We start from the raw sequence: 10,887 nt of genomic DNA, 5'->3' as shown, positions 1-10,887 counted from the left end.
CATGGACTGCAAGAGGTTACCTTCCTCTCCATACAAGAGGCCTGATTCAAGGCTCTGGGGCAGCTGCCCTTTCAAGTCAGTGTAATTCTGCAAGTCCAGGAAGCGTGGAATAGAGAAAAAGTAAACTTATTTTTGGCACGCAGGCCAGATTAATTTTACCAGCAGTGCCCCTCTGATGCTGATACAGCCCAAACATGGCCAGTGAGCCCATCACAGCCTTGACTGGCTCAGATGTGGGCAGGAGGAGGCAAACACCACCTTATTCTCCATTGACAGCAGCCCAGAGGCACAGCTCAGCCAGAATTTTAAGCAGCTAAAATGCTAAGCATCCAAGTGAGACTGTCCCAAAACTTCCTGTGGGTTACATTTGCACCTCAGTTTCTCTACCTGTAAAATAATAATTACCCAGCACACCAGTTCTTGTAGGACTTAATTAGCACTTGTCAACCTCTTAGAGCTCCTCAAGGGAAGAGGAGCTGTGCACCACAAACTACTAATTAATGGATGGAGCCTTTGGAACAAAGTATACGATTCTGTTGTTGTCAGATCTAATAGAGTCATAAAAAAACAGGGCTGGAAGGGATATCAAGAAGTAACCTAGGCTGTCCCCTTGCCCTGAGGCATGATCAAGTATATCTAAATCACTCTTGATAGATGAATACCCCTAAATCTTGGGATGCTGGAGCTGCGGATTAAAATAGATCAAGATGGGCTCGTGTTACCTGTGAGCACAGGCAAACACTCCCTCACATGGGGCCTCTCAGGGCTCTCTGCACTGGCCTGGAAGAGGCTTTGCTGCACCCACAGTGAAGGCACTGAGCCTTCTGACTCCTCCTTACGCCAGGAAAGGAAAAACCCCACTGCAGCTGCCAGCCCCAAACCCCAAAACTGGAATTGATGAGACTCTCAGAATGGGAGAAACTGGGAACAAAGCACAGAGGTGTTAAAGGACCTGTGTGTGGCTGTGAGGAGCTTCAGCCAGAACCAGAAAACGAGTGCAGGTCACCCAAGCCTCACACATGGCTGGATTGCAAGGCTTCCATTCCATAATACCTTCTGATCATTTCTGTTGTGTTTTCCCCACTTTTCTCCCCCTCTGCAGTCCCAAGAGTCCATCTAAAATACCATTTGGGCTAAGGTATCATTCAGATGTGGCTTCTGAAGCATTGCACAGCTTTAAGTACAAAATTCCCTTATTTTAAGCTACACAAAGATTTTTGAAGGGTTTTGTTAAATGCTTTAATTGTAAAAATGTGTCAGTTCAAGCCATCTTTCCAAGACATACATGCAAAGTACAGTAGGAGATAGCTTTTATTTGATTAACTTCATCCAGGAAAGCTTTTGAAACTTATACTTTCTTCATCAGCCTGGTGGATAAAAGCTAAGCCAGGCAACTGATATAGCACTGCAGAAGTTTATTAAATTAACCAATTAAACTGAGGCAATATACAATTTACAGAGGCCAAGGCAAACAATAGAAGGTGTAACACACTCCCGGGGCTCAGGCTATCGAGTCGTGTCAGCATTTCCATTATGAAGCTACTTCAGAGTTATTGTGGGAGGTATATAATAAAAAATAAAAAAAAAAAAAAAAAGGGGGTTTAAACCACTGAATTCAGTCATTCTTAGGGATTCCCAGACATGCCCAGGCGGATGGAAGAGCAAGACACACAAACCAGTTTTTCCCTAATTTTGTCACTCAAATTAGAAAGGAGGTGTGGCCTGGGGAAACAGGTTGGCAGTTCCAGGGGAAACAAAGGGAGCTGGTTCTTCACAGTGCCCTGCTGCTGGCTGGGTGAGAATATGACCATAATGAAGGTGATTAATCAAGTGCAGCATGTTTGTGTGGGCTGAGACAGAGCCTGCCCAGTCCCAGAGCCCTTTGTGGGGGTGCAGCAGCATCCTGCCCTCATCCCTGCCACCCCACACCAAGACACATCACAAACACAGCAAAGCTCTTTGTGTCCCCAGTGCTGAACCACACGGGTGTACCTGACCCATGGGTTTGTCACCTGACCCATGGGTTTGTCACCTGACCCATGGGTTTGTCACCTCTCCAGTGCTGAGCAGCCACCAAAGGGAATGCTCTGCACGACAGGGAGAACCAAGTGTGAGCTGAACTCCCCCAAACATTTGGGTGGCTGGCATCAGCTTCAAATCCCAGTTTTGAAGGCTGCTCCTTCCCTGTATAAACAGCACAGATTCTTTGGGGTAGCAAAGATCAGATCAGGTTCTTTGGGGTAGCAAAGATCCAGTGGTTTTACGTTGCATTTCACAGCGCATGAAAATCTTTTCATGAGGTGCAAACCTTTTCACACGGGGAAAAAGGGAAAAAAAAAAGAAAAGAATAAAAGGAAAAAAAATAAAGAGACCAATATGGAAACATTGACACCACATTTACCGTAACAGCCTGATCAGCAGCAACTATAATTCTCCTTCAAAAGGTTACACCCACAATGCTTTCTTTGGCCTGTGTACCTTGTATATTGCCTTGGTCTAACTGGTTAATTTAATAAGTTTCAGAAGTATTTAGTTGCCTGGCTCAAGCAGCTGGACACAATTCAAAACCAGGTAGCCTGGCATGTGACCACAAGTTATTCTTGGGATGGCATCTCCAGGGCTCAGTGCAGCATCCCAGCTCTGCTCTATCTCCTCTCTGGAAACCAAACAAGCCCAGCTCAGCTCCCAGCAGCACAGAGCAGGCACAGGGCTCTGGGGAGGGCAGCAGATTGACAAATGAGGGGTAAATTGAATTAGCTGCACCCCCTCCGTGTTGCAGCTCTGCAGCAGGGTTTAAAGGAGCACTGGGGAAGCACAGGGATGGCTGGGAAGAGGAGGATGCCAGGGCAGATAAGGACCAGCCTGGAACCCAGGGGACCACTGCTGTTCCTGCCCTTGCCACTGGCTCACCACATGACCCTGAAGAAGCAACTCCATGTGGTTTTTTTTCTTTCCCCTGTTGCTCTTTTTCTGCTTTGATTATGAAGTTTTCCATGCGATTTCATCATCCTGCTTGTACAAAATATGTATTTGCATAACATCTCACACAACAAGGCCCTGATCACAGCTGGGGCTTCTAGACATAAAAGTTTTGAAGAGACACATTAGCAAATTCAGTGTGTTTCAATGCCCATTATGAGTATTTTGTAACCAACACTGGAGATTCTACTGTGTTGTTTTGCTGAATGACACAGGACAGAGCAAGGTCCTGCATGGAGAATGTTAGTTGATCCTACCCCTTGCAGGCAGGATCTGAGAGACATCTTGGAGATGGAAAAGAAATTAATTATTTTTTAGGCTAACAGCAAAATCCTAGAAGAGCTGCATAGCTCCAACAATCCAATAAAGATATTTTTCTACCCTAACCTCCAATGTCACCATATCTCATGGGATGTTGGTGCCTTCAAACCCAAATTCATTGGTTTGGCCTCACATGGACCCACTATTCAGTCTCAGTCTAACCAAAGGCTATGACTGAAAGGAAATAATCCTCGTGGATCATTCCCAAAATAAACATTATTTCTGCACAGTGTGTCTCCCTTTACACTCATCTCCAAAATGATGAGCAGCAAATGGAGAGGAGAAAAGAAATTAAGACAAGGAGTGCCCGGTCTCCCATGCCCCAGGTTTGCAGAGAACAACTGTGTGACCAGAGAGCTGCAAGAAAAAGCATCTGAGCCAGCAGCAGCACCAGCAGGGGCTGAGCTGGAGCCTCAAGTGCTGGCAGTAGCAGTGGCAGTGCCCCAAGAACAATACTTAGAGGGAGTAAGGCAGTGGCAGCAGCCCCTGGGGCTGTCCAAGACCTAGAAATCCCATCCTTCTCCCTGGGAAAGGTGCAAGATTCCTGCTAGCACCCAGGAGTCTGGTCTTACAACCTACAGGAGGGAGAAAAACCAGCTGTAACCTTTATCCCCTTCCAAAGCCCCACAGATGTCCCCAAAGCAGAGGCAGGAGGACACTGGCAGCAAACGCTGTTGAACAGCAGGAAAGAAGCAGCGTTTTCAGAGCTTGGATTTTTGACATTTGTCCTGTGAACTTCACTTCAATGCAGATTGGATTTGGATAAGGCAGTTCCACACAGGCCAGGAAAAGAATGGATATGCAATTATCATCATCTACCTGGCAGTTCTTGGGGGTCTTGAAGGCTCCTGCAAAGCACCCACTTGCACAGTGCCAGGAATCCTAACAAAGTGCCACAGCTATTCCAAAGACAATCAGATGGGCAAGTGCAAAAGCAACTTGTCAAGAGATTATTGAGTCAGTGACAGAATTTGGGGTGCTTGATCTTCACCCTGGTTCCCCAGCACATCCCACAGTGCCAAAGAGCACGACCCAACCAAGCCTGTGCTCACCTGCTCCTGCTGAGCTCAATAGAAATTCGCCACAATTTCTGCAAAATTTGCTGTTTAGGTGCCTGCCAGGCAAAGCTGTGGCATTCCCTGCACAGCTGCAGTTTAACACTCACAGTTTGGGAGCTGGGATTGCAACACTCGGTGCTGTGCAGCACAAGGTACTGCAGCCATCCAGAATTTATTAATACCCTTTAATAATAAATTAATATTTATTAATACCCTCTCACCCTGAACATTCCTTCCCTGCATGCTCCAGATGAAGCTGGATGTTCTCTTCCTCATCTCAGTACCTGAGGGGGGTGGGTGGTTGTTTTTCTTTTCCTATTTTGAAACTCCTTAAATTAAAATTGCCTTTTTAAAGGGGAAGACAGGCTGGATTGAGTCAAATCCCCATTCCCTTTGGTGATTAGCTGCACAGGCAGCTGGGACAAAGCTGGCTGGGATGGCAGATTCCTGGTGCTTTAACACTACAGGGCCATTTCCCCCCAAGTATTTCTCTAAGAACTCAAAGATTTCTTTCTCCAGCCAACACCTGAGCAGAAATGACTCACCCACCGTGTCTGCAACTGGCACAGAGCTCTCAGCCCTGGTGCCAAGCCTGTACTTATATTGTTGAAATACTGGAAAGGGGAATTTTCCTTCTGTGGCTTCCAAAAAGGCTTGTCCATCTCTATTTCATAGAAACATTCAATGTCCTGAGCTGGAAGGGACCCACAGGGATCATCCAGTCCAGCCCCTGGCCCTGCACAGAGCCCCCAACAATCCCACCCTGGGCATCCCTGGAGCAGTGTCCAAACTCTCCTGGAGCTCAGCACCCTCTGGGGGGAGAACCTTGCCCTGATATTCTCCATAAATAGTAGCCTTATGCCTGTTTTTGTTAAGAAGGGTAAGAGGTAAGTTGGGATAAAGCACATTTGTAAGATCAGCCATACAGAAAAGTAATCTTTTTCAAGCTCATGAAATGTTATAATGCATCTATCCCTAATCAAATCACTTTTTATTTTTTCTGCCTGACTTCCTTCAAAAACACTGCATATATATGATCATGGTGTGCATGAGCATGCATCTCTAATGACTTTTGAATGACTTGGTTGCTTTCAGCCCAATTTGAGAGCAAGACAGGAGTTTCAGAGCTGTCACATTGCCACGAGTTTCATGAAAACAGGCAACTGGATGGAAAAGAGATCCAGAGGCTGGAAACGTGCAGAGTGAGCTCAGCCAGTGTCAGACACCACAAAAATGGCATTGTAAAGGCACTGCCTTGGAAGAGCCTCCATGGAAAGTTATAAGCAGATACAAGAGGTAGAAAGTCACAATACACCAAGTCTTACCTGAATATTTATTCTGAAGGTCATCATAACAAAAGTAAAAAAAATGACTGGCCTTCAAGATACAGCACTCAAAGGAGCAGACAGAACAGCTAAATACTTCAAAGGAAGCCTACAAGCAAAAGTCTTATTAATTTTAACTAAATCCTGGGCTGGACACTCCTCTTACACCCATGTAATCATTAATTTCAGAAGAGTGACTTCTGATATACCCCATGGTAAGCCTCAGATCATAGAAATCCACTCTTTATTGCCTGAGCAGTGCCGTTGAAAATCAATAGGATTACTCATAATGGTAAAGTTAAGCACCTGTGAAAGTGTCTGCAAGACTGAGGCCTAAGGCCTGGTCTAGGCACAGCTTTTGTACTTGAAAACCTGGTTCACTTGAAGGTTTGTTTTGTTTTGGGTTTTATTTTTAAAGAAAACAACAGAATAATTAAGGCCATACAGCCACTTTAAAATGGACACATTTTTATTGCCACAATGGGAACTTCCAACAGCACAGCCATTCCCAGGTCAACTCCAAGTGCACTCCTGGAGCAGGGAATTGTGCCAACCCTGTTAACAGCAGCCACAATTCTACACCTTGAGCAGCTCAAGGAGCAGTGCCAGCCCTCTCTGTCTGCTCAAAGCTCTCCAGGTAATTCATGGAAAGCACCTGAAGGGACAAGCAAGACCCATGTTTGAAAGACTTTTGGTCTGGAAACTGTAAAACAGTATGATTTTTTAATTTTCTCCCTCCATAATTTTCTTGCTCTCCTCTGCGTGTGCACTCATAGGGGGGAAAAAAAAGCAACAGTGAACACACCTAAGAAACTTTTGAGTCAAGCTTTCATGTGTGCAGAATTAAGGAAGGTGGAAAAGATCAAGATTGCCCCACAAGAAGACAACAAAAAAAGGAGTGTGCATTCTGTGGAAAGCACCACAAACTTCAGGAGATGCCAGGAGGAAGAGGGGGTGGAACAGTGAACGAACATGTCTGGATTGCTAAGAGGTTAAAAAAAATGTCACACTTTCAAAGAAGAAAAAGACAAAAGACATTAAGAGTAAACAGGAAATTTGGGAAATCTATTTCACTCAAAGTAGCAAACATCTGGAATAAATTGTCAAGAACTTAAGACCATCAAAGCAAAGTATTAATGAGGTTAAGAGGCAGCTAGGCTGGAGGAGGAGACTGAAGAACACAGGGACAAAGGAAAGAGGTGGAGCTGAGAGAAACCTGGAGGCAAAAGCCTCTTTAGCCAAAGGGCTTCGTTTGTCCCTCTGCCCAATATTTCCTTATCTTCTCCTTGCTCCAGGGGAAAAATATGGGGAGTTTCTACTGGTTTTTGCTTTATGGAAAGGAAACAACTTTTTTTTTCCTCCTAAGAATTCCATGCTGGGATCCATGGACATGGTATGTCACTGTTGAACCTCCCAATGTTTAACTCAGAAAAGCACAAGAAAAACACACACTACCCCTTACACCAAGCAGGGCTTTCTGAAATCTGAAGTCCTCATCCCTCCCTTTCACCCTTCAAGCTAAGAATAATTCTTACTTTTGTTTCCAAATGTTGCTTGAAGATGAAAAACACCATCCCTTTAATCAAAGGATTTAGCAAACATCTCCACGGATTCAAGAGCTGTCTTTTAAAACTTTTTAGTTTAAAGTAATTCAAACCAGGCTAAACAACACCTTTAAAGATGACAAAAAACCAGTAGGCATAAATGAACAAGGAGTCTAAGAAGGAAATACTTAGCATGACTTATCCTTTAATATCCACATCCCTCTCTAGTAGGGATAATCAGAAAGCCATGTTGGCCCTTACTCAAAAAGAAGGGAATGGTCTTCCATTTCTGGCTGGACTGTTATTAACTATATTGGTCACATTCATGGTCATTAACATCCTTAAAAAGATGATCTTGGGATTTCATTTTCCACCTCCCGTTATTGAGCAATGGAATATTCATAAAACAGTAGAAGGAAACAACTCAGAAGAAAAAGAAAAGAAAGCCTCCAAGTTCCCAGCCCTGCCAGTTAAATTACACTAAAGCAAGGATTCAGCAGCAAATTGATTTGGGAGAGGCAGGATATATGCACACACATGAAAAAGCACACTGGGGGGGATGGAGAACAATAAAACATGCACTTGCCTGTCCTCTGCTCTAATAACCACATGCAAACTTCAGCCAAGCCTGACAGAGTGGGAGAGGTTTCAAAGATATGAAGTTCCTGTGGGTTTCACAGTGCAGGCAGCTGGGAAAAGGACAAAGATGCACTTGAGGGCTCCACCAAACTCAAGTGTTTATGAGACACGAGAGAATCCACGCCAGCCTTCATTGTGGTCTAATAGCACAGAGCCCTCCTGCTGTTTGTTATCAGCCAGGCACCCACATCTGAGGAGCCAATGTTTTATTGGGAACATCTGCTCTTGTCTTGCTGAGAGCAGCTGAAGCTGTGCCTCGGCCTCAGCTGCTTCTCCATCAGCTGTTCCCAAATCCAGAGCTGCCCCTCTGTGCCCACAGGGAGCCAGCAGGGCTGGGGGAGCTCACAGAGAGGGCTGAGGGCATTTCCTCAGAGCCCCCCATGCTCCCACACACTGCTGGGGCTTCATTTTTAACCCAAAGCTCAAGAAATAATGCCTTGGTACTTGTAAGGAGCACTGAGTGAGACCAGTGGAGTTTTGAATGACTGGACACATTTAGTGCACCCGAGTTATTTGTGAATTTAGCCACCAACATAGTGGTCATGACAGGAGGGGTGACCTCTTCAAGGAAGTAGTTCAGACCCAGCACATCACTTCAGGGGTCTGATGTGGCCTCTGGTCTGTGCCTCACTACACTGAATGGAACAAAAGCACCAAAAATCCTATTCCTCACATCAGCCCTTCCACAAAATGCCACCAGTACCCACAGCACTTAAACTGGTTTTAATAAGCTCCTTATTTTCCTCCCAGTCCTAACATGGAAAACCAACAACAGCAGGGCTTTGAGGAACTCAGCTCCATTTTCTGCACTGGTTTTACCTGGAGATTTAAACATAACTAGAGGGATGCATCTGGAATTAAAATAAGGGTGGTTTTTTTTCCTCCTTGAACCTGGAAAGGTTCTGCCCTAAGGACACACTGCCCAGCACCCCAGGGCTTCACCCACTGCAGAAGGCACAAAACACAGGGGATGCTGAGCAGTAAAAGCAGGTGGTTGTTTTTCCAGGGACTTTAATGAGTGTTGTAGTGGCTGGAAAAGGTGATAAGCTTTCTATGTTATATGAAAAGCCAGGGGGTTACTTTATATAATCAGCCACAGCTGACTAAACAGGGCACTGAAAGTCACTCCCAGCCAAGGGAAGACAAAACAACAAAACCCCCACAACCCTCCCTGAAGAACCCCAGGCACAATCCCAGGGCTGTTCCAAGGCCTCCAACCCCTAATTAAAATTCTCCTTGGAAAAACCACCAGGCATTACCTTACCTTGGCATGCCAAGGTCTCAGCCCCACCTTGGCTGTGCAGGAGCAGGGGCAGCAGAGCCAGGGCTGTGTGTGACCACGGAGGATGGGGATCCCTCCTCATCCTCTCTGGCTGCTTCCTCAGGGCAGGGGAACATTAACAGCCCCTGCTAATTAATGTGGGGGGCTGGAGGAGCACCAGGTATGGGACAGCTCCTGGTGCTCCAGTGGTTTTTCTCCCAAAGTACAGAACCACTGAGCTAAGAAAGAGGTTTCAAACACGTTGCATTAAATACTTTTGCATTAAAATTCTTCAAATGGCATTAAATACAACTAATACAGTTGTCTTCAGCAGCAGCTCAAAGGCATTTCAATATTTAACAAATCAGGATTTGAATTTAGCAATTTCACGTGGCCTCATGAGCCTGCAGTTTAATGTAAAAATGCAGGTGGAAAAGCTCACACTCAGCACAGGGAGAGGGGCCCTGGCAGAGCCCTCAGCTGGTGGCTGTAGCTCAGTGTGGGAAGGTAAAACCTGGTGGCATTTGGTGCCACAGCAGAGAGGACACTGTGGGTCACAGCCAGGCTGCCCACACTGCCACATCTGTGTTCACCTTGGAACAAAACTGGACTTTTCCACCTTTTCCAGGGCAGCAACACACAATATTTCAGCATTACCTGTTTGTACAAACCTCAGTGAGCTGTAACACCAATTTAAAAAGAAATCACTGGTATTTCCATAAGGCTTTTTTTGCAATTCCAGACAAAATACAGATACTTGTACTGCTTCAGCACTTGGTTCACACCAGTATTATTTTTCCAGGCATTAAGTTCTGTCAGAGACTTTGCACTCAGCCTGGCTGGGGAGGGACACAATCCTTGCTGAAACTGGCTAATGCCTGTTTAAAAAAAAAACTAAAATAAAAACAAACCAACAACCTTTCTGGCTGCTATTTAATCTGCATCATTTTTATATTGATATCTTAAAGGTACTGACTTACCAGGAAATTCATGGAGATTTATCTCTTTCTGCCCTGTTAGAGGAAGCCTCTCCCCATCCCACCCTAATTTCTGGTCATGAACTTTCTACTCAACACAGCTGTGGTGGTACCTGCAGCTTCCAAACCTTAAAGGGACAAGGCTGTTTGGATCTCCCCTCATTTTTACATAAGTCCTTTTACCCTAGGAAAGGGCAGCTGCTCTCTTTTAATCAATTATTAAAAAAAAAAAAATTCCTGCCTGGCCTGGCATCTGAGCTTTATATTCCTGCTGAAGCAGCTGACCATGTATATATGCTGGTATATTTTGCAAAAAAATTTATGTTTCTCAGGTCAACAAGCACATTAAGCAATCATTTAAACTGAAAGGGACAGTAACAAATGGCAACAGTTCACCAGATAAGGACTCAAGGAGGTATTGCCATGCTTGACCTTAAATACCTGAGTTAGCATTCCTGGGCTCCTGCTTTACAGCCAGTGGGGTTGGACAGATGCTTGCAGGGGCTGAATCAGAGGAGAGAGGAGCTTAAGTGCCACAAAATTCCTGGTCAGGGACCTCTCTCCCTTCAGTCTCTGAAGAGAAATCCTGCAGAGAGGAGCCTCCGTGAATATGCACCACAGCCAAGTGGCCAAAGTGAAGTCAGCACACGTGAGAATCCCCCAAGTTCCATAACTCTGATAAAACTTCACAGATTTGTAGGTCAGGAAGTTGTTGTTTCAAATACTGTGCCCACATGTGCCCCAAGGATCCAGATTCTGGCTCCTTCCTATGGCTCCCAAAAT

Source organism: Sturnus vulgaris, chromosome 21 (assembly GCF_052056855.1).
Source record: "Sturnus vulgaris isolate bStuVul1 chromosome 21, bStuVul1.hap1, whole genome shotgun sequence".
In the NCBI taxonomy this organism is placed as follows: domain Eukaryota; kingdom Metazoa; phylum Chordata; class Aves; order Passeriformes; family Sturnidae; genus Sturnus; species Sturnus vulgaris.
The sequence above is the reverse complement of the archived record's forward strand: the minus strand, read 5'-3'. Positions refer to the sequence as shown.